Source organism: Vulpes lagopus, chromosome 7 (genome assembly GCF_018345385.1).
Source record: "Vulpes lagopus strain Blue_001 chromosome 7, ASM1834538v1, whole genome shotgun sequence".
NCBI lineage: Eukaryota > Metazoa > Chordata > Mammalia > Carnivora > Canidae > Vulpes > Vulpes lagopus.
This window is the reverse complement of record NC_054830.1, coordinates 106,242,575-106,266,201: the sequence shown is the minus strand read 5'-3', so window position 1 is coordinate 106,266,201 and position 23,627 is coordinate 106,242,575. Positions and strand designations below refer to the sequence as shown.

The 23,627-nt window shown below is 51.8% G+C and overlaps 1 long non-coding RNA gene across 3 annotated transcripts; it reads right to left on the bottom strand.

Moving 5' to 3' along the window:
* Window positions 1–4,996: 4,996 nt before the first annotated feature.
* Window positions 4,997–23,135, bottom strand: LOC121494279. Of its 3 annotated transcripts, none has more exons than XR_005988780.1 (5): window positions 22,824–23,135; window positions 22,045–22,089; window positions 20,397–20,588; window positions 5,935–5,980; window positions 4,997–5,357 (listed from the first exon to the last, which is right to left on the bottom strand). It is a non-coding gene; the product is annotated as an uncharacterized LOC121494279 (long non-coding RNA). The 3 variants fall into 3 exon arrangements; XR_005988778.1 differs by having other exon boundaries at window positions 20,397–20,521; XR_005988779.1 differs by having other exon boundaries at window positions 20,397–20,494.
* Between the last annotated feature and the right edge of the window lie 492 nt (window positions 23,136–23,627).

Genomic DNA, 23,627 nt, shown 5'->3' with positions numbered 1-23,627 from the left:
TTTCTTTCTTTCTTCCTTCCTTCCTTCCTTTCCTTTCCTTTCCTTTCCTTTCCTTTCCTTTCCTTTCCTTTCCTTTCCTTTTCTTTTCTTTTCTTTTCTTTTCTTTTCTTTTCTTTTCTTTTCTTTTCTTTTCTTTTCTTTTCTTTTCTTTTCTTTTCTTTTCTTTTTGGAGTGCTCTTTCTGAGCAGCCTTGTGCTCAGCTAAGATGGGGAAAGAGTGAATGAATCTTGGGGGAAAATGAGTCGACTCTGCCATAGCTTCCTAAGTGGTTTCCCTGTTTCTGCTCTACCCCCTGGGAGGTTGTTCTCAAAATGGCAGCCACGGGGCCCCAGGTGGCTCAGTTGGTAAAGTATCCAACTCTTGATTTTGGGTCAGGTCATGACCTCCAGATTGTGAGATCAATCCCTGTGTTGGGCTCTGCACTGGGCCTGGAGCCTGCTTAGGATTCTCTCTGAGAGACGCCTGGGTGGCTCAGTGGTTGAGCTTCTGCCTTTGGCTCAGGGCGTGACCCCAAGGTCTTGGGATCGAGTCCCACATCAGGCTCTCTGCATAGAGCCTGCTTCTCCTCCCTCTGCCTGTGTCTCTGCCTCTCTGTGTCTCTCATGAATAAATAAATAATTAATTTTTAAAAATCTAAAATCTTATGGTCTACAAGGCCCTATGTATCTTAAGCATGAATTTTTTTCTTTTAAGTATTTTTTTAATTTTTAAAATATTTATTTAGTCATGAGAGACACACAGAGAGAGGCAGAGACATAGGCAGAGGGAGGAGCAGGCTCAATGCAGGGATCCCAATGTAGAACTCGATCCCAGACCCTGGGATCACACCTTGTGCCAAAGGCAGATGCTCAGCCACTGAGCCACCCAGGCATCCCAAGTTTTTTCTTTTTTTTTAATTTATTTATTCATGAGAGATACAGAGAGAGAGGCAGAGACACAGGCAGAGGGAGGAGAAGCAGGCTTTATGCAGGGAGCCTGAAATGGGACTCAATCCCAGGGCTCCAGGGTCATGCCCTGAGCCAAAGGCAGAAGCTCAACCGCTGAGCCACCCAGGTGCCCCTTGAGCACCAATTTCTTTCTGATCTCATCTTCTGCCTCTCCCTGCCTTGCTCACTCCATTCCAGCCATGCTGACTGCTTGCAAAATGCCCCCACCTCAGGGCTTTTGCAGTTGCTGTTCCCTCTGCCTGGAGCACTCTTCCCTCAGATAGCTGCCAGTCCAGTTCCTTCACTCCCTTCAGGTATCTCTGCTCAAATACCACCTCCTCACAGTGGCTTCTCTTGACCCCTATTCTCACTGTCCATAGCCCCCTAACACTACTTTGTTTTTCCCAAGGTAGTTAATACCACCTGAAATACTATAGGTTTACTTACTTTATATTTGTTTCTCCCCATTAGACAATAAGATGCAAGGTTCACATATAGCAGGTGTGCTATAAGCCCTTGTCTAAGGATGAATGGATAAAGATGGCAGTGCCTGGGTGCAAAGGTGCCAGGCCAGAGCTTCTTTCCTAATCATTTCAGAGAGGACCCTTTTTTTTTTTTAAAGATTTTATTTATTTATTCACGAGACACACACATACAAAGATAGAGAGGCAGAGACCTAGGCAGAAGGAGAAGCAGACTCCATGTAGGGAGCCTGATGTGGGACTCGATCCCGGGACTCCAGGATCACCCCCTGGGCTGAAGGCAGACGCTAAACCACTGAGCCACTCAGGGATCCCCAAGAGGACCCATTTCTTTCTTTCTTTTTCTTCCTTCCTTTCTTTCTTTCTTTCTTTCTTTCTTTCTTTCTTTCTTTCTTTCTTTCTTTCTTTCTTTCATTCTTTTTCTTTTTCTTTCTTTTTTTTTTTTTTGAGAGTACCCATTTCTTGATATCTGTTGTGTTTCCAGTTTAGAAGCAGAGATTCATTAGTGTCTTGCTTCCAGGCACTTCTCCAGTTCACTTATCAAATATTCACTAGGCATCTAGTGTGTTGGATATCTAGTATGGAAGATATAAAAGGAGAATAACCTATATACCAGTACTGGCCCTCAGGAAACTTACAGGTTAGTTAGGAGCCTGAATTTTGTCTTCTTTCTTTTCTTTGCAAGTATGACCATTCAGGTATGGTGTAAAAGGTCATGGAAAGAGCTCCTCTTTCTCCTTATGGTGTGGCCTGGATGGAGACAGAGGGGAGGGTATGAAGAAAGGCTGCCCCATTTTTTTTTTAAAGATTTTATTTATTTATTCATGAGAGAGACACACAACAAGAAAGAGAGAGGCAGAGACACAGGCAGAGGGAGAAACAGGCTCCACGCAGGGAGCCCAACGTGGGACACGATCCAGGGTCTCCTGGAAAACACCCTGAGCCAAAGGTGGTGCTAAACCACTGAGCCACCCGGGCTGCCCGAAAGGCTGCCCCATTATGGGTGAAGTTACAGTGGGCTTCTTCATCTTACTCCCTGGTGGTAGGGTCTAACTCCTAGTATGCTTAAGAAACTGAACCAGTTCTCATTCACTGGATGACGGGAAAAGATACAAGATGAATGGGGTGGCCAGAGGGTTAGGGAGATGGTAGGGAGGGACAGAGCCTCAAGGGGGCCAGCTGGACAGAAAGGTAGCTCACAGAAGTTGAGTAGGAGATATTTTACCTGAAGTGATTGTTCCATTATCCTTTCCTGTCCTCAGCAAAATATAAAGGGTCAAGGTTATTTTCCCCAGACTCCTCTGTGCAGGGCCGCTTAGGCACTGTTGTGACATTTACAGGCTGAGGTCAGAGGAGGCCTGGCTTTGGATTTCCACATGGGGAAAGTTTAGTTATTTTTTTTTTCTTTGAATGAGGCTGCTTTTTGCATCCTTTCCTAATTCTACTTTGTCTTGACATTCCCCTCTTATCTGAGGTAGAGCCAAGAGCAGTGGTTCTCAAATTTAAACACGGGGCCACTTGGAGGGCTTGTTAAAACAAGATTGTAAGTTCTCACATCCAGAGTTTACTAATTCAGTAGATTGAGGGTAGAGCCTGAGAATATACATTTATTTATTTTTTTGAAGTATTTATTTATTTATTTATTCATTTGTTCATTCATTCATTCATGAGAGACACAGAGGCAGAGACGCAGGCTGAGAGAGAAGCAGGCTCCCTGCAGGGAGCCCAACGAGGGACTTGATCCTGGGACTCCAGGATCACTCCCTGAGCTGAAGGCAGGCAGACGCTCATCCACTGAGCTACCGAGGTATCCAGAGTATTTACATTTATAGCTAGTTCTCAGATGATGTCGATGCTGCTGGTCCCAACCACTTTGGGAGAACCACTGGCCTAGAGCAGCTAATTTGGTTGCTAGTTTCCCACTCCAGTCATTTTCCCTCATTCTCCAACCACAGAGAAATTGGCCTTCACTTATCACAAGATTAACTTAAGGATTTCCTGACCATTAGGGTTATGGTCGAGTCAGACCCAGGATCTCCCTCCCTGTAAATCTTTGAGAATCTCTTCCACTGCCATGTGTCTGGGTGAGTGAAGATCTGTTCTCCCCCTGCCACAGGTCTTCCCTCCTCAGACAGGGAATCCCTAGACCTGAGCATTGCAGAAAGGGTTGCAGGTGGAGGCTAGGAGAGCAATAGAGGCCGAGTAAGCAGAGGGAACTCCCTTCCCTCCTATATTTCTGTTTCTTAGAGATTAAAATATTTGTTTCTTCCTGAGCTCTGCTTATGCCAATGTCTGGGAAACCATTTATGCTTAATGTCTCCAACCCATTAGCTGCCCGGCATGAGGTTCTGCTAATCAGGCTCCTTAATGGCAGTGCTCTGAAGAGTGAGGTAGTGAGTGTCTGCACCAGCCTCCCAGCCTCAGCTGGAGAGGAAGTGTCTAGACAAAGATCAGGGCCCAGATAGGCTCAGAGGTGTCCTGAGAATGATTCATGCCTGTGCAGGAAGCCCATCTGATAGTAACCTGTCCTCCCACATCCATTTTGGTAGACATGCCATAGTAGGCCCTCTGATCACCTTGGCTGAGATGGTAAGACCCTCCAATCCTACTCTAGCCTTCTTTCTCTTCACATTAGAGGACAGTGGGCTCCTTCAGAAACATATTCCTATACCAGTGGCCCTCATCCAACATTCACTGAGTACCCCTATGCATGAAAGTCTCTCTTCCATATCACCTGCTTCCCTGCTTCCCCCTTTAAAATCCAAAAAGCCTGTACTTTGTTCTACCATCAAATAGGTGGTAAGGGCCTTTGGCCAGGAATCTAGGTTATCCCTGAGGATTGTTTAGCTAAGACTGTGGTTCTGTGTTGCTGCTCCTTCTGCAGCCACTCTTAAAAAGTTTGGGTTCTGTGGCTTTGATCTACAGAAGAAATATTTGGAGTACTTTCTTTCTTTCTTTAAAAGATTTTATTTATTTATTCATGAGAGACACAGAGAGAGAGGCAGACACATAGGCAGAGGGAGAAAGAGACTCCATGCAGGGAGCCCAATGTGGGGCTCCATCCCGGGACTCCAGGACACGCCATGGGCCAAAAGCAGGTACTAAACCACTGAGCCACCCAGGCATCCCTGGAGTACTTTCATTTAAGGGTGACTAGGTGATATTGCCAGACAGGAGGCATGCCTTAAATCCAATGTCAAAGTATTTTTCTCTTGCTCCTCTTGACATCACATGATGCTTTTGGTCCTACTAGATAACTCAAACTCTTGGCAGCTCCACAAGTTGCTAGGAGATGAAGATACCCTCCCCCCCACCTACACCCCCTTCAGTGAAACACTTGAGAGAGGAGGTGAGTCTCTGTTATTAAGAGGCATGAAGGAGGGGATCCCTGGGTGGTGCAGCGGTTTGGCGCCTGCCTTTGGCCCGGGGCGCGATCCTGGAGACCCAGGATCGAATCCCACATCAGGCTCCCGGTGCATGGAGCCTGCTTCTCCCTCTGCCTGTGTCTCTGCCTCTCTCTCTCCCTCTGTGACTATCATAAATTAAAAAAAAAAAAAAAAGAGAGAGAGAGAGAGGCATGAAGGAAGTCAGCATGTGCCAATGACTGGTTCATGCTTACCCTCTCCTCATTTCTTGGAACTTCAGGGGCTGGGACCGATTGAACATCTTTAATGGGAATCCCAACATTGAGTGAGCCCCAAGAGCCATCAGAATCCCAGGGCTAGATAATGCTGACTTTATTCCTTCCAGGCAGGGAGAGCATATAGGCACCTATATTCTGTGCAGCTGATTGGCCAAGAGCTTGGGGGCCTTCTCTTTCTTGCGTTTGTCATCCTGGCTCCTCAGCCTCAGGTCCGAGGCATGGGAAACTCTCTCCAATCTGCTGGAACAGAACACCACAAGCTGCTCCTGTTATGATCTGGGCTGCCAGGTCCCCAGCCTGCTGCTGCTGGAAGGAGACTATGATGTTAGTAATCAGTCCACAGCATCCCTCCACATGTCAGTCCCTTCATTTGGAGGGAGGGGAGCCCATTTGGAAAGAATCACATCTGAAGCAGGCAATTTGGGGAGCAATGGGGACAATGGATGAAGGGAAAGTGCTCCAGTCACCAACTGGGCAGAGCCATGTTTCCACCAGGCCACATGTACACATTCTTTCCCCATAGCCCAGCCCCTCCACATGGCCTCTCCAGGCCCATCTGCCCAACTCTCATCCTCTTTCCTGCTCCCGGGCCCTGGAGAAATGACAGCATTCTCTCTGCCTTTGAGGCCCTACTCGACCCATGCCCAAGATATGAACCTCCCAGGTGGAGGCTGGCTTACAGGCAGGGGGTATAAGCAGGGCAGAGGCTAGAACTAGGTCTGGGCTGATGATCCTGTGTTCTAGGGCCAAGGGTAGACAGGCATACTTAGCAACTGAAATGTTACCTCCTTCCGGGCCCCCTTCTCTACCAGGACATAATCTGCCTGAAGCAGGCCAAAGAGGTGGAAGACTTATGCTTGACTCAGATCTGTCCCTTTCCTACCTGCTAGCATTGGTAGATTGACCCCTCTGGGTCTCCGCTTCCTCATCTGTAAGATAAGGGCATTAGGTAGGTAATTAGAGAAGGAATGAGTAAACTGGGAACTGCAGTACAGATCTTAGTTATCCTTTTCATGCCCTGACCCTTTGGGCCCTCTAGGATGCCAGTCACACAGCAGATGCTGTCTGGTTTCCCTGAAGGGTCAGGATGTTCCCAGGAGGCAGCCCCATCCTGCCCAGGAGCAGCCAGAGGCCTGACATTTCTAGGAAGGGTTACTGTGAGCCTGTTGTTTTTCCAAGGGCCCAAGGTTGAGGGTGAGTGTGAAGCACTGAGGTCAGAGGAGCCACTGTGGGGGGCTGGGGGTAGGGAGGGGAGGTAAGGTCTCATTTCCATTGCTTTGCCCTGGAAGGCCAGAGAGTGTGGGGTGTGTGCGTGAACACGCACAAAATTGCTCTCCTGCTTGGCTCTGGTTGGGTTTGAAGGAGGAATCCCCACTGGAGATTGATGTCACAGACTTGCCTTCCCCTCCCCCAGCCTCATCCTTGGTGATTTAAAGAAATTATTTGGACATAAGAGTTAATGAAAGTAGGTTGCTAGTGTGTGGGCGAATTCATCACTGTCTTCCTGCATTCCAGGAGCAGATCTGTCTTTCAGGGTGAAGTAGCCTGGAGTGACTTTCCAAGGTCTGGGGAATAAAGGCTACCTTGGGAGGACAGGGTTGGTGGCAGCCTGGGTAGGGACTTGGGGAAGCTAGGGTGACTGCAAAGTGCCAAGTGCCTGTAGGGCTTTACTGGGAGAGCTTTCTTTCCCTTTTGTTCTGTAATTCTGGGGGAAAGGGAGGCAGAGGGTATGGGCATTGCTGAAAATGCTGCTGCCCAGACCCCTCAGCTCCCGCTGTGTCCTGCCCTGGGAAGTAGGTGAACCCTTACAGCCCCACTGCTCAAGGCCAGGAGGGCTGTGTCTGCAGCTATTGTTGGCAGTGATGAAAGAGGTGGGGTGAAGGAGAAGTAAAGGAAGACTGATTGATGGGGTAAAGCTCTGGGGGGAACACAACTAGTTCTCTTCCCTTATTACCCTCCCCCCCATGCCCCCCTCCCCCATTTAAGCAGCTCAGCACTTCCAGGAGGTGTTTTGAAAGCACAAAGACCTAGTACTGCAAGGCTTGGAGGCTAGGAAGGTAGAGGCAATCAATGAAGGGAAGATAATTATGCAGGTGGGGACAGAACTCCCTGGGCCAAGAGAGCACTGCTGCCCCTTCCAGCCTCACACAGCCAGGCCTTCCCCACAATCTAGGGGTGTGTGTATGAGGGGTGCATGCGCTCACACCTCCATTCTCCATGTGCACAGAGATGCACCCGTGAGATGTTGGGAGGGAGGATGACTGTAGGAATGCTGGGGCTTGTTCCCCACCTCTCCAGCCCATCAGATGGTTTCTTTTTTTTTTTTCTTTCTTTTCTTTTCTTTTTTTTTTTTTTTTAGATGGTTTCTTTCAAATATTTGCTGAGCCTTACTTGGTCATGTCCACTCCTTAATCTTGCTTCTCTCTCTTCCACCAATTTCTCCAAGTCCTTCCTCTTTCCCCTACCTTTTTTTTTTTTTTAAAGATTTTATTTTATTTATTCATGAGAGGCACACAGAGAGAGAGAGAGGCAGAGACACAGGCAGAGGGAGAAGCAGGCTCCATGCAGGGAGCCCAACATGGGACTCCACCCCAGGTCTCCAGGATCAGGGCCATGTTGGGCCAAAGGTGGCACTAAACCGCTGAGCCACTCAGGCAGCCCTCCCCTACCTTTCTATCTCTGATCTTAAACATGGGAAGCCTTGAAAGAGTCCCTTCCCCCACACACACTTAGCTGCCACTATTTAGGATGCACGAAGAGAAGTTGAAATCAAATTAGAGGAAGACCTGGGAGTAGGGAGTGGTGTGTGGTTGGGAGAAGACAGCCTCTAGAGATGGGCTATAGAATCCTATAGGCTCATGGAATGTTGGAGCTTAAGAGGCCTGAGGAATCTTCAAGTCTGTCCTGAGCCTGCACACAAGGAGCCAGACTCCCTTTGGAAACAGCTATTGTCATCTGTAAATTCAATGGTGAATTTAAGGGGTCCCCCTGGCACCTGGAGGAGTTGCTGGGGAGAAGTGGGCTGTGTCTGTGCTCCTCAAGGCTGGCAGGGACCCCCATACCACATTCACTGAGATGATTCGCTGAGTGTGGTGCAGCCTCATCTGTCTTGAGGCCCAGAGGAGCCAAATGATTTTGCTACAGAATGTGACTTTCTCCTGAAGCCAGGATACCTGCAAACTGGACGGCATCCTCAGAGCTCCGGGCAGGCGCCCAGAGGCCAGGCTGCAGGATCCCCATGCAGCCGTGTCCTCAATCAGCAGTTGTCTGTTAATCCCCCTGCTCAGAGGCCCCTAGGGACGCTGCCGGGCTGTGACTCAGATGTTGGCAGGGTGTAGACAGGGCGACATGCAGTGCGGCCCCGAGCTGGGGCCTGCGTTACCCCTCCCTCCCTCAGCCCTCGGCAGGCCGCAGCCCAACCAGGCAGCAGGGGGCGCCCCTGGGCCGTCCTGGGGACAGGACTTGGCTGCCGTCTAGCCTGGACTTTGAGGACTGGGTAGATTTTGTCTGTGCCCCTGTCAAGTCTGAAGGTGAGCTGGGCAGTCCCTCTGGGAACTGAAAGCCGTCTTTCTCTGGCAGGCAAAGACAGGGATGAGAAAGAGGCTCTTCCGGCTGGTCTGAGACTCCTTGGGCTGAAAGAACGAGCTAGTAGGGCAAGTCTCCACCCAGGAACTACAGCCACGGCCAGTGAGTCCTAGTTTGGGGGCAGTATAGCTCCCATCTCTTACCCGTCCCCAGCAGCTGACCCTGGTTTGGCTGTCCTTGGAGAGCTGAATGTTCTTCAGAATGACTTCCCAGTTAATCTGTGTGGCTATTGTCTATGTCCTGGCCACTAGGTTCTCCATCATGGGGCAAAAACCAAAAACAACTTCAGATCTAACCGTCCTCCATGACTGTTCCCAGACCTACCTAGGAGGCAGGCTGAGATGGGGGTGAGTCAGAGAGTGCCCAGCAGGGGTGTGCACACTCCTAACTCGACCTGCCCTCAGGGAAACCTGCAAAGGGGGCGGCTTCCAAAGGCCCAGCTCCTGCTTTTTTTCCAGATGCATCCTTCAAATCTCCTCATCCCAAAGCCACCAATGGTCAGAAGTTCCTGGTTTCCAGTACCAGGGCCTGGGCAGTCAGATTGATGGGTACAAGGAGGGTGAGCCCTGTACTAGGTTATGCCACCCCAAGAGAAAAGCCTGATCTTTGGCTTCTAGCACCTCCGTGTTTTTCTGTCTAAACAATGAGAGGAGAGTCCAGAGCGTGATGGCTGGTGTGGAAGACAGGATCTTGGGGCTGCAGACAAAGATTGCTGCCAGCAGAGTTGAGGACACAAGCTGGAGTCTGTGAATGTATTGCAGGGGAGGACGTGACTGAGTCATACTCAGACCTGGTTTCTAACATCAGAACCCAGCATCACTGGTCCTCCCCAGAGTCTGGCTCTGCAGGAGCCCCATCTCATCCCACAAGGCCTCGGAGTTTCTGTGAACATTGAAGTAAGAGGTCTTTCAGAATTCTGAGGAAGGGGAAGAGAAAGACAAACACAGCATTGGGGGCCCCTGCTGGATGTTGCAGGAGAACTGCTATACCTTCCTTAGTGTCCTAGGGGTCCTGATGGCCCCAGGCCCAGCCACCCCCCATGGGGGCTTTCACGCTCAAGCTCCCCAGCGCAGTAGAGCCGAGGGGTGCAAATTCTGCAGTTTGTAGGTAGCCCTTTCCCTGTGTCCCCCCAGCTCTGCCATCCAGGGTGCCTCCTGAGGTTTCCCCTTAAGTTCTTCCTGCTGTTGTGTTAGCCAACCCTCAGCTTGGGACGCACCCTGCAGGCCCCTGGGACACCTGGCTGTGCATGCCACACTGTTGGACCAGTGGGCCCCTATGATGAAGGCTGCATCACAAATTGGCCTGTTCACAGGTCCCAAAAGTCAGAGTGTTACTGGCCTCTGGAAGCCTGTTGGTGTTTTTATGGAGGAAGGTGCTGAGGGTTTGGGAGCAGTGTGCAGTTGTTCAGCCATCTCTGAGGACTCTTCACAGACATGAGACTTGAGGGGCCCTGGGTGGCTCAGTCCGTTAAGTGTCTGCCTTCAGCTCAGGTTATGATCTCGGGGTCCTGGGATCGGGTCCTACATGGGGCTTTCTGCTCAGAGGGTAGCCTGCTCCTTCCTCTCTCTCTGCTGCTCCCCCTGCTTGTGTGCTGCTCTCTTTCTCTCTCTCAAATAAATAAATAAAACTATAAAAAGAAAAAAGAAACAAAACCTCAGCTGGACCAGAGAAACAGAAGCCTCTAAGAGGCATTGTAGCTCCACCCATCCATGGATCCATGGATGTGGCTCTCTCACCCATTCTCTGGTGTCCCCTCCCTCAGCCTGGCAATCTGGCCTTCTGTATAGGGACAAAACCTTCTTCTATCCTTTTTTTTTTTTTTTCCCCTTCTTCCATCCTAAATGACCCTTTCCCCCTTTTCTCCAGGATGCCAGCCATTTGCTGGACATCAGCCTGCTTGCAGAAGCTCAGGCTCCTAAGACAGAAATGAGGGAGGGCAGAAGTCAAAGTCATTCCTGGTCTAGCAGCAAGTTGAGAGTCCACAGTAGAGCCATTGGGAATGACACCCCCACCCCCCACCCCAGGATTCCAGAAGCCTTATTTCCATGGTCTCTACTGCTGGGGGAACTAAGAGTTTGGGCCAGCTCAGTAATGGCTCCTCCATACATAATCTGAGGCCCTGGGGGAAGAGGGATGTAGGAATCAAAATAACAGCTCCTATTCACTGAGCACTTTCTACGGGTAAAATATTGGTCTAAGCATTTCATATGCTTTGCCTTATGTGATCTCCAAACAACTCATTGAATTGTGATCCTTATTTTACAGATGAGTAAGCTAGGCATGCACTTAATGGTAATAAAAATTAAAATAGTGATATTAATGAGAAGATTTTAACAGCTTTCATTTTTTTAATACTGATCCAGTGCCAGGCTCTGTGCAAGCAGATTCTACATATATTTCTAAATCCTGACAATTCTGTTATATTATCCCCAATCTCGGCTAAGGAAACTGAGATTGAGAGAGAAGTGACTCGTCCAAGGTCACAGGGTTTACGAGAGTGACCAAGCCAAGAGCCACACTCACTTCTGATTCTGAAGCAGCTTGAGGTCATGATGCCTTAGCCATATGTCTTCCAAGTGGGTCATTATGGAAAGTGCAGGGGTCTGGCCTTTAAAAGCAGGGGTGTGCCTGGCTCAGAGGTGGGCTCCTGGCAAACCTGCTGTTGTGGGGAGCTGTGGGAGAGACTAGTCCCTTCCCACCTGACAGTGGGGGGCCTGAATGTTCTCTTGTCTCCCACCTGGGACTGGGCTGTGTCAGCTCATGAGCCGCAGGAAAGCACTTTCTTGAACAGGGACGCAGGGGATGTTTGCTCTAGTCTGAAGCCTCTGCCTCCCTGCTCTCTGGTTTCTCTTCACTGTTGCTGTGAATCCTGCTGGGCTGCGGTTGCCTTGGTAACTTGGTGGGAAGCTCCTGAGGTTTTCTGGAACCAGAGAGGGCTGTGGAGGGGGAACCAGGTTCTGCTGGGCTGCCCATCACGGAGGAGGAGAAGAAACCATCCCAGTGTTTACTGCCCTTCCCACAATCAGATAGCCGGTCCTTCCCTAGGTTTAACCTAAACCTCTTCTGCAGCCTCTGCAGGAGCTTTGTAGCCTTTGGGGTGGGGCTTGAAGGGAGGGAGCCGCCTGGCTGCTCTGCCCTCTGGGTGCGCTCCTGTGGTTGCCACAGCCATCTTGGACTGCTGCTTACACCTGTACCCTGGCCCCAAAATCATAATTGGTTTTATGAAGCTCACTGCTTCGGATATGAGAGACAGATAATTATGGTAAGGGGAAGTCAGGCCCTCCTTTGCTAGACTTGGCGGGGCCTCCAGAATGGCTGCTTCCAGATGGGATCAGGGTGGGTGGGAGGGCTCTGAGCTGGGGCTGGGGCTGGAGGAGGGGCCAGGTCTTCAACCTTGTGGTCCCCGGGATGGGATCAGGAATCCGAAGGAGCCCTCATATCTGAGGTGGGCACCTGCAGCCGCCGTCTTAGGAGGGGTGGGCTCCTCTTCTGGAGACCTCAGGCGGCTCTCTTGGGCTCCCAGGCGGTTCCTACATGGGGCTGCCCCGGCTGTGCCAAGAAACCCTTCCTCTTGACACGCTTTTACCCATGGACCCTTCCTTCCTCCCTGGCTCCTTCAGCCTTCTGTCTTCTCTCCTGCACTCCCAGGCTGAAACGTGACCTCTTCCTCCCTCAGGCTAGTCCTCTATAACTGGCTTCTACTGCCCTCAGTCCCAGTCTAGCATCAGTGTCTCCATCTGTCTCTGTCCCCCTCTGGCTACCTTTCTGTCCTCCCCAGGTGGCAGCTGACCCCCTGCCCACTGGCCGGCAGCTCCCTCACTGGGCCGGACTCACTGCTACCAAAGGCAGGGGCTGAGGTAGGGGCAGGCCCTGCAAGGCATTCCCCTGACCCTGGATGGCCCCCTCCAGCTTCGTGGCCAAGAGGAGCCTGGAGGGGAGTGGGGGGACACAGGTGGATGTGCTTCCCCCTCGGCTAGGAGCTGGGGTCCAGTGTTGTGACTTCCAGGGAATCTCCATGGCGGACTCTGCCCCTGAACCAGGCCAAATGTCCATGCCCTATGTCCCTTAGCCCCTGGGAAGGATATTTGACAGCTACTCCGGCTCTCGTTAAGGTGCCTTATGCCCTCCTCCAAACAGGGAGAAGGTGCCGACCCATCCATGGCAGATGCATAACCACACTCTCAGACCCAGCTGGTCACTGGATGTGGCTGCCAGTGGAACACAGTGACCTTGGGAAGACGCTAACCTGCTCCATGTCTTGTCAGACTCCTCCCTTGCTTGCTGCCTCAGTGGCTAGCTCCCCAAGGAGTTGCTTCCTTCCCCGCCCCCCCCCCCTTTGCTTCCTCTTTAAAGTAAGTCCAACCCTAAAGGGAAAGATGGAGGGAGCAATGAAACTAGAGCTGCCCAGGTCAGAAGGGCAGAGTCCCAACTGCAGAGGCCAAGCCCTCCTCCTTCTGCTCCTCTTCCATTTAATTAGCTAATGTCTGTAAAGGGCTGGGCCGCAGAAAAGCCCTGTACAAATGTTGAGCACAATTTCATTTCCAAGACTCGCCAAGAATATATTTGCAGACTTGAGCGAAAGGTCACTGGGCCTGCCCAGGACATAGGGAAGCCTCCCTGTGGGGCTCAGACAGAGGACAGAGGACCCGGGGAAGCCAGGGCAGGGGAACTAGAGGCCACCATGGAGGCCAGGGTCCCTGCTCCTTGGTGTTCTAGCAAGGCACCGTGCCTGCCTCCCCTGCCCTCCACCCTCCGTGACTGCCCAGGTCCTCCAGGCTCAGCCCTCTGTAGGGACCAGCCCCGGGGCTGACCTACCAGGAGATGACGTGAATATCCACAGTAGCTAATATCTACTGAACACTTATTGTGTGCCAGGCTGTGCTAAGGGGGCTCTCTCTCTTCAGCCTGGGGATACGTGGCTGCTCTCAGGGGTAGTGGGGTACAGGAACTTTCCAGGGGGAGGACTGTCTTTGTGCCGCAAACTCAGGTCTGCCAGAGGTCTTTAGGAAACCTTTAAGGTGGGGGGGGGGGGGGATCATTTATGTTTTCTGACCATCAAGAAGAGTTCCTGCTTCTGTAATCCAGGTCCCTGTAATGTAGATGCTCTGCGAGCTTCTGGACTCTCCGCTCCTTGCCCCAGATGGCAACTCACCTGGGCCTACATCCTTATTAAAGATCCCTGAGGCCAATTAGCCTTGACAAGGGACAGCCTTCCAATGTTCAGTGCTCCCAGGACTGTTTATGGGAACCTACCCAACTCAGGACTCTATACATATGATGCTGAGGAGTAGCTGCCTCCCTTCAGTTCTGGGCAGGATTGGTGGTAGGGGGCAGGAAGGCAGAAGCAGGACAGGGAAATAACCAGCCTCACCTTTCATGGCTCCATTACCAGGGTGAGTGCTTCAGGAGGGGGAGGGGGAGAAAGAGAGAGAGAGAGAAAAAAAATGGAGGGTTCAGGAAGAGCAGGCAGGCCAAGCTGGGAATGCTGTTGTTTCTCACGTCTCCTGGGCCTCCTTTGTCTCCATCCCCTCACCCTCTTACAATCTGAACAGAGCTGGAATGAGCTTCCCGGGTCCTTGGGCCCCCAACCCCCACGGATCTCAACTGTGTCCCTACTTGCTCTTCTCTGGCTTCCCTCCAGAGTCCAGGGGCCTCCATGTGTCATCAGTTCTTTATCATTCTGATTAAAGTCATTAGTCCTTGAAAAAGTATGACTCCCCAGCTGAGGCTGGCTGCCCCTCCCCCGCAACCTGGGGAGGATCACGAATATTGGGAGACACTGTTGGGAACGGAGTAGGGAGGGATGCAGTTGCACAGACACAGACGCAGTGATGCTGGTTCCTGGGGCTGTGTGTTGATGGGCACAGACCGACTGGTGCACACAGCGTACACCTTTCCACACAGGCTCGGGGGCGGTTCCCATTACACCAGGGGCCCAGGGGACTGTATTACTGCAGCCACACTGGCCACACTTGCTCGCTTCCCACCCCTGAGCTGCCCTCTTCCTCCAGACCCGAGGCGCGGCTTCCGGAGCCTCCACCACTGCAAACCCAGAAGCCGGGCTCCCAGGACTCGGCTGGGGGCGGGGAGGGAGTGCAGGAGCCAAGGTTAGAGACCTGCAGGTCCCATTAGCTGTGGGAAGCATGGCCGGAATATCCAAGCCCCAGGCCAAAGGCACCGGTCCTGATGCATCACATCCCCATCCCTCCCTGCTGGGAAGCTCCTCTGGGTGGTAGAGCCATTTAGGGATTAGAGCCGCTTCCTCCAGAAAGCTGCTTATTCAGAAGGTACTTTCAGTTCATTTGCATTTACTTTATGGATGTTATAATGTGTGGAAGAGCAGCCTCAGCCTGTCCACGTCCCTATCCCAAGCCTCCACCTCTCCTCCAGCCAGGCCTCTGTCCTCTGTCCCCACTGAGGGCACTGTGGGGCTAAGCTGTGCCTGGAACCCCTGGAGGCCCTGAGGGGAGTGGGGGGGGCGGTGAGCTGTGCCTGGAACCCCTGGAGGCCCTGAGGGCCCTGGGGGGGGGCTGAGCTGTGCCTGGAACCCCCAGGGGCCCAGAGGGGAGTTGGGGTGGGGGGACACGGGCAGTGGACCCTGGTCCCTGGGGGCAGCTCTAGGGACGGCCTGAGGGACCTGGCTGAGAGCTTTCCTCAAAGAGAGGAAAGCAGCCTAAGGCCCTGCGAGGAGGAGAATGGGGGGGCGGGTCCCACTCCAGGACAGGTGCAGACCTGTACTGGGGAAGAAGTGATGTGACTGTTTGGAGGCGGGAGGCCACAGGGTTGGATGGAGTCACTTCGGCCTCTGAGACTTCCTCTGGCAGCACCTCCCATACTTGCAGTTTATTCAGAGAATATATAATTAGCGCCTACTGTGTGCCACACCCTGTGCTGCGCATCCCAAACGCCTCTATGTGAGCAAGACCCTGTGGCCCCTGCCCCACAGAAATTCCTGTCTCATTTCCCACAGGAAACGAGGGAACAAGCCAATGAATATAGAATTACAAGTTATATAAAATGTCATTAGTACTATAAAGTGACCAGCTAGGGCGCTGAGAAAGGAAGGGGGCCTACTTTGGGTGAAGCCATTAGGGAGTGTGTGACATAGGAACAGCTGGAACAGAAGCCACAGGAAAAGCATTTCAGATTGTAGGAACTGTGCTGCCAGCAAAGGGCCTGTGGCAGGACTGATGGAGAAACACAGCAATGAGAGGAGGAACGGTTAGATCGGCTAGGTTGAGCAGGGGCCAGTCCTGTGAGCCACAGCAAGGGACTTAGCATTCTCCTGGGGAGGAGGGAAACTGATCCAGGCCTCATCAGGGACACAAAGGGCATGATTTGACCTCCAGTCAGCAGGAGCCTGTGAGACAGGTGGTGATGGCTGTAGGCAGGCCACTGAGGAAGCTGTGGCCCTCATCCTAGCAGAGGGGTGAGAAGGGGAGAAGGGACCCTTCCAAATTCCAAATTCCAAATCTTTTTTTTTTTTTATAATTTATTTTTTATTTATGATAGTCACACACAGAGAGAGAGAGAGAGAGAGGCAGAGACACAGGCAGAGGGAGAAGCAGGCTCCATGCACCGGGAGCCCGACGTGGGACTCGATCCCGGGTCTCCAGGATCGCGCCCTGGGCCAAAGGCAGGCGCCAAACCGCTGCGCCACCCAGGGATCCCCAAATTCCAAATTCCAAAGGGAGAATCAGGGATGCCTGGGGGCTCAGTGGTTGAGCGTCTGTCTTCGGGCCAGGTAGTGATCCTGGAGTCCTGTATCGGGCTTCCCTGCAAGGATCCTGCTTCTCCCTCTGCCTGTGTCTCTGCCTCTCTCTGTGTCTCTCATGAATAAATAAGATCCTTAAAAAAATAAATAAAGGGAGAATCAGAGTCCTCAAGGTACCTGCTAGATATGAATCAAAAAGTCCTCTATTTTTTTTTTAAGATTTTATTTATTTATTTGAGAGCAAGCATGAGAGGAGGGAGGGGAGAGGGAGAAAGAGAAGCAGCCTCCCCACTGAGCTGGGAGCCCAATGTGAGGATCAGTTCCAGGACCCTGGGATCACACCCTGAACCAAAGGCAGCTGGGGAGCATCTGAGCCCCCCAGATGCCCCATCTCTCTGTCCTTTCTTGATCCTCTTATCACCCCTGAGGTCCTTTGATGTAACACCCAAGGTACACCATGAGATTTCCCATCCCAGTTTAGGGCAAGGCCATGGCTGGTGCCTCCTCAACCCTGTGTCAGCCCATGATATGGGCACTGTGTTTTCTTTTAAAAAATAATGTATTTATTTTTATTTTTTATTTTTTTAAAGATTTATTTATTTATTCGTTCATTCATTCATTCATGAGAGAGACACACAGAGAGAGGTAGAGACATAGGCAGAGGGAGAAGCAGGCTCCATGCAGGGAGCCCGACGTGGGACTCGATCCCCCGTCTCCAGGATGAGGCCCTAGGCTGAAGGTGGTGCTAAACCGCTGAGCCACCCAGGCTGCCCTATTTATTTATTTTTAGAGAGAGAGCAAGACTGTGCAAGCAGGGGGAGGGGGCAGAGAGAGGGAGAGAATCTCGTTTTTTTAAGATTTTATTTATTTAAAACAGAAGAGAGCAGGGGGAGGGGCAGAGGGAGAGGATCTTAAGTGGCCTCTGTACTGAGAGTGGAACCCAGTGTGGGGCTCTATCTCATGACCCTAAGATCACAACCTGAGCTGAAACCAAGAGTTGGACACTTAACCAACTGAACCACGCATGCAGCCCTGGGCACTGTGTTTTTGAGACTGTCCAGGGAAGGGGCCCACCTGCCTCCTCTGGGCACATCCTGCAGGACAGGAAGAAAATCATCATCCAGGGAGGAGGGGTCAGCTTCAATGCCTTTGGGCCCAGTTGCTCCAGGGCATGTTCACAGAACTGCACAGGGTAGGGCCTTGTCCAGCTGGAGCCTGGCTGAATCAAGACACAGCTGCCCACCTCCATTCCCCAAGCCAGGGCCTCAGAGACCCTAGAGCCAGTTCTAGTTCTCTCAGTTACCCTCCAACTGTCAGTTAGGGGATACGATGGATGTTGGAATGAGAACTAGAGGAGGGGACAGCTGAGAGCCTGAGTCACCCTCCCAGGGATGTAGGAATATGAGGCCAGGATCCTGTGCTTGAACACTTACAGGTAGCTAGCACTCAGGATTGAAAACTGATTTATAGTCCTCAGGCAGGCAGGAGGGAGTGGGAGCAGGTGGGGAGCTCTGTGCACAGTGCAGCCGCATTGGGCAGCGGTAATTATATATTACATTGAACTGTCCTTGCAGCACAGTGAAGGGCAGTGGGAATGAGCCTCTAAATCACGCTTCCCTGATGCTCCCATAGCTCACCTCCCTGTGATGTGGCCCCAGAGCCCTGGGCTGACACTTCTCAACACACGCGCACACACACAGCCTGGGGGGACTCAGAGCAGGAAGATGGGATGCTATCACCTCTGGCAGCTTCCAGGGGCTACTCCTGCTACATGCCTCATGGTTTATTGCCCCCCCCCCCCATACAGCTCCTACATTCTTTATCCCTCCTCTTCCACTGGGGCCCGAATGTGGGCTGTGTCATTTGGAGAAGATATCCCTGCCCACCCTTCATTGGTTTGCTCCTGCAGCATCTCTCTTCTGCACACCACAGTAACTACCTTAGTTCGTTTGGGACCTCCTCACTTCTCTTTTGGATTTCTGCAGCTGACTCCTAACTCACCATCACCCCTAATCCATCATCCTTTGCTTTGTTGCCATGGTGATCTCCCCGAACACACTCTGGCCATAATCTTGATCTCACTTGTCAGGGAATGATAGGTAGGGAGAGATGGCCAAAAGTTTTGGGTTCTTGAGGGCCCAAGAGGGAAGAAGCTTCTCCAGGCTCTTCTGAGGTTGGAGATTTTTTGGCATATCTCTCACCCTGAGCTATGAGCCTGGAGGAACTCTGGTACTCGTCCTTCCTTCCCTGACTAGATCCTGGTCCCTGGCCCAATCACCTGGACTTCCCACCAGTCCCCTTGTCTCTTTCCAGGCCCAGGCCCCTGGCCACAGATGGCTGGTGTTTCCTGGTTCGTTAGGGAGGTGATAGTGCCTGATGGGGTGCTGAGAACAGGCTCTGAGGTCGAACATAGAGATTTGAATTCTGGTACAGGACCGTGCACACATTATCCTAAGCAGCCAAGTGATTGAGATCATGAACTCTGCAGCCAGACTGCCTGCATTTGAATCTTGCCTCTGCTACTTACTCGTTAGTCGCGCTAAGGAAACATTTTTAACCTTCCTGTGCATTTCCCCCCCATTTCTAAAACAAGGATGATACTACTGCCTGGCTCTGAGGGTTGTGGTACGGATTAAATGAACAGGATAATAGCAGCTTGCTGGTACAATAGTGTTATGAATCTAAGCTCTTGTTTGTAGCTTCACCTCCCTGAACCTCAGTTTCCTTGTCTGCAACAAATCTCCATAACACGTCTCCTCCTTGCCTCAAGGTTGTTGTGAAGATCCAAAGACAGATTCTCTTTAGAAACTCTCAAAGGCTTTATAAACGTAAGGTATTATTATTTATTATCAGGTACTTGCTCCCTGAGGTTTCTCAGGCAGGAGGGCCACATTCCCTTTAATAACAAGCAGCCACCTTTATCCTCCTTCTCCACCAGCCTGTGGAGTCCTGGAACCCTGAGTGGTCCTGGGAGGTCATCTGGTCCTCTCATACCCAGAGGAAGGGGCACACAAGGTCATGCGGACAGACTGGCATCTCTAGTAGAGGAGGCTTCAAAGGAGGCTGTAAATTCAACTAAGAACAGAGTCTAGGCTCTTAATGGCAGAGGTGGACCAGATTTTGTGAGTCCCAAGGCTTATACAATTTGGGAATGCCCTCTTTCAGAAAAATAATACAAAATTATGAACATGAAATTAAATGCAGGCTTTGGGAGAAGCCTGTGCAAATAGGAGCTTAAACTTCATTAGCTTCATGGAAAATCCACCTCTGCCACCGTGTCAGGGGGGCAGTTTGACAAATACTTGTCATTTGGTTGCTCGTGGCTCAAACAAACCATTTCCACATGTTACAAATCCGGAGGACTGTAGTGGGCTCCATCTCCACCCAGACCCCGAAAGTCCTTACATTACATGAGCTGTAGATCCTCCTCTGCTTCTACTTTGGGCTAATTGTTTTTGTTTTTGTTTTTTAAAGATTGTGTTTATTTATTCATGAGAGACAGAGAGGGAGAGAGGCAGAGACACAGACAGAGGGAGAAGCAGGCTCCACTCAGGGAGCCCAACGTGGGACTCCGTCCCAGGTCTCCAGAGTCACACCCTTACACCCTGGGTCAAAGGCAGGTGCCAAACCACTGAGCCACCCAGGGATCCCTAGGGCTAATTGTTCTTTTGCAAGACCTGCAAGCTATTTTTTTTGCTTTCAATACATTTGCATGTGATTTGTATCATATTAATATTCACATTCTTCCATGGACAGCTTCCTCTGCCTCAGATTAGCTGGATTCTTGGGACTTAGGTAACAAGTGAGATTCAATTTTGTTTTTTCCCAGGATGGAGGAGGAAAGATATATTCAGTGTAGGAGCGGGTTGGAGAGGGGGGGTGATGACAACACTTGCCTTGGAGTCAGGGTCTACAGTCTTTGGCCCTACTCAGACCATCTTCCTCCACATATTCCTGTCCCCTGCCAACTTCATCCACCCCCAACTTCCCTGCAATTATGATGTTGAAGATGCACGTATTCCGGGAGCCACACATGCTAGGCTTACTTTGGTTCGATTTTGAAGTCAAGAAGCACATGGTGTTTAGATGCCGGAGATAAAACCACATCGGAGTTCTTCAGGTCACCGGCAGAGAGAATCAGCTCCTAGAATGCCTCAGCTCAGTCCCCCCACTGGCAGAAGCAGATGGCAGGTGGGAGTGTGCGCGCATGTGCGTATGTGCACACACATGCACGTAAGCTGTGTACACATGTGTGAGACAGTGAATACTTATGGCACACTAGTACCTCTACTAAGGCAAGCAGAGGAAGTAGAGGTGAGGGTGTGGGAAGAAGACCTCCGTCTAAGAAAACCGCATGCTAAATGCATTAAACGCGTGGTTCTAAATGTGGTGAGGGTGCAACCTGCTTCCCCAGCGGGCCTGTGATGGGAGGCAAGAAGAAGCTAGCGAGTCAAGAAAAGGTCTTAGGGCAGGGGTGGGGATCAGCTGCCTGCGTCACCAGCAGCTCCAGCCATGACGTCACCCCTGCTCCCTCCTCCCCAGCGGTGAGTCACCAGGGCCCAATCAATGCTGAGGTGCATCTGTCTGCGCTCTTTATGCTCCGGTGAGCAGTGAGCGGTTCATGCTTTCTTCTTCCATGCAGGCCAGCCTCTACTCCCCGGTGCCCAGGAGACCCTGAGCACCCCCACCCTGGGCTTATCTGTCCTTGAAGCCCCGTCATAGAAGGCAGGAACCCTTGTTTGTGGGAGAGGCAGTCTGAGGGAGAGGGAGCAGAACGGGAAGACTTGCAGAGCCAACCTGTGGTGAAGGAGGGGAGAAAGAGGAAGGGCCAGAGGAGGGGCATGGAAAGGGGAAGGCCAGAAAAGAAAGGGGAAACAGGGAACTGGGATTGGGGATGGGGGATGGGCCGACGTACAGCTACCTGCTCAGGACCTTAGGGCCATTCGGATGGTCCCCTGGCCCTCCCCTCTGGCAGTATTCAGGTACCCAGACCTAGTGGTGTAGGGGTGGCGCCAGCCTCAAACCACCTTCCCCAGGAGGGGATCCCAGTATCTGCTATCACCCACCTCCCCGCTGAGGCCTCAGCCTGGTCCCACCCTCCTCATCGGAGTAGAGGCTGGAGGTACTGGGAACAAGAGAGGCTGGTCACAGGGAGTCAGTGGCACAGAGCGGAAGGCAGTCCCCACTGGGGCAGCTCTGGTGTCTCTTTTGGGACTGTGGCTTTTCCCTAAAGCCTTGGCATCTGTCCCACAACTGTTCCTTCTAGCCTCACCCTCGTGCTCAGTGGCAGCCCGAACGTCATCACTTGCCACTGACGAGATCAGAACAGGGGCCCCTTTATCCAACAGTGACAAGGACCGGGTTGCCCAGTTCCTGTGACTCTAAGCTCCCAAGATGCAGTTTGTTCCTGCTGTAAGGTGAGCTGCTGCAAGGCCACAGAAACCTTTGGGTCTCTGAGTCCCCAGCGTGGCACCAGAGGGTAGGGCTGGGGTTTACAAGACCACAGGGTGCTTCTCCCCTCAGCCTGCTGTGGGTGAGTGTCTCTACAGGAAGGAAGCCTGTCTCCAGGCCTCATTTCTAAGTCTATCAACAACAATCACACAGATCCTAATAATAATAATAACAACAACAACAGCAGCAGCAGCAGCGGTTTCCTGAGTTACATGCCAAAGGCCTTGTTAGCGTCTTAAGTACCTTATTTCATCAAATTCTGCAACATCGCTGTGGGATAATCAGCTCCTGGAAAGCAAAGGAGGGCACTTGGGATTCCAGAGGTTGCCCGAGGTTTACAGCCTGGGGTAGAGCTGGAATTTGATCCCAGGCCTGTCAGATTTCTCCTCCCTCAACAGTACAGCCTCCTTCTTGGTTTTTAGTTGCAAATCCAAAGCCTTTGTCCATTAGCCCTCTGTCCTGCACCAGCTGTGAGAGACCCCATTGGCTAGGCCGTCCCTCCTGCTGGCTCAGGTTAGGTCTGGAGTTCCTCTCTGGACCTTGGGGTTGAGGTGGTGACAGGAGAGCAGTCCTGACCTCGTCTCGGTTGCCTGCCCCGAGGGAAAGCAGTGGCATCTCCAAATTGACTTAAATAAGAAATGTACAGTGGTGGCAGCCATCCCTCACTTGGCCTTCACTTGCCCAAGGCAGAGAGATTTTAATTTTCGAGCCATAATGAGAAAAAGAAACTCAGAATTCAAGAATATTCCAGTGAAGCAGTCAAAATAGCTGTCCAGACTCTGAATGGGGTTTATGTAAATCAAAACTTCCCTCTCCCTCTCCAGCACCAAGTGGGCTTGAAGAAACAGGTCTGGGCCAGGACCCAATTGGTCACGGTGCCCACGACCCTGCTCTGAGGTCAGACGGCAGGCCCACCTCCACCCTGGGGTGCTGAGCCGACAGCAAGGGATAGAAGCCCTCCACTTCCTCCCTGAGGCACAGTCTACCGCTGCTCCCCCTTCTCCCAAATGCTGGTCACTCACCACGAAGCCCTGTATCCCCGAGGACTCAGGCCAGGCGTCCTAGGTTGGCACAGGCTGCCTCCAAGGGGGAGTGGCTGAGACCCGGCTCAGTTCCTCTGATCTGTCCTCAAGGGAACATCCTTTCAAATGTGGCTAGAAACTGGGCTGGTAGGGGTGGCGAGGGCCCCGAAGGGGTGTGCGCACCTGGTGCTGGCATGCAGCCCTTGGCTCTCTGCCATCCCCTCGGTTCTGGACTTGCTCCTTCCCCCTCTCCTCGCCTCTCCTCTCACTTATCTGAGAGACGTTGGTTGAGGAGCCAACTATGTGCCAGGATCTGTGCGGGGTTCAGAGGCTAAGTAAGTAAACGAGTCCAGTTCCAGTTGCTGGGAGCAGGGAATTGTGATCCAGCATAGAGCGTGCTCAGCAGTCAGGGGCAGAGTTGCTCCAGAACTCTGGGGCACACTGACTGGGCCCAAACACTGCCTCCATCTCAGTCCTTGCATTGTGACTGCAGGGGGATCGTCCTCCCCCAGTGAGCTTCAGTTTCCTCACCTGTGAAATGGGATGACCCTTACCATCCAGGGTTGGTGTAAGACTGGGATAATCCTGGTACATTGCTTGGAACAGCACCTGGCACACTGCAAACCCTTACCAAAGGCCAACGAGTCTTATTTTAAGTATTCCTCTGATAACGCTGACGTTTAACACCTCTTACTGGAGGCTAACCTTGAGCTAGCCATGGCGCTGGGGATACAGCAGTGGACTTAACCGTGACCCTGCTCCCTGAGGGTTCCCCAGCCTATTGGGGTGACGGATGTCCTAACG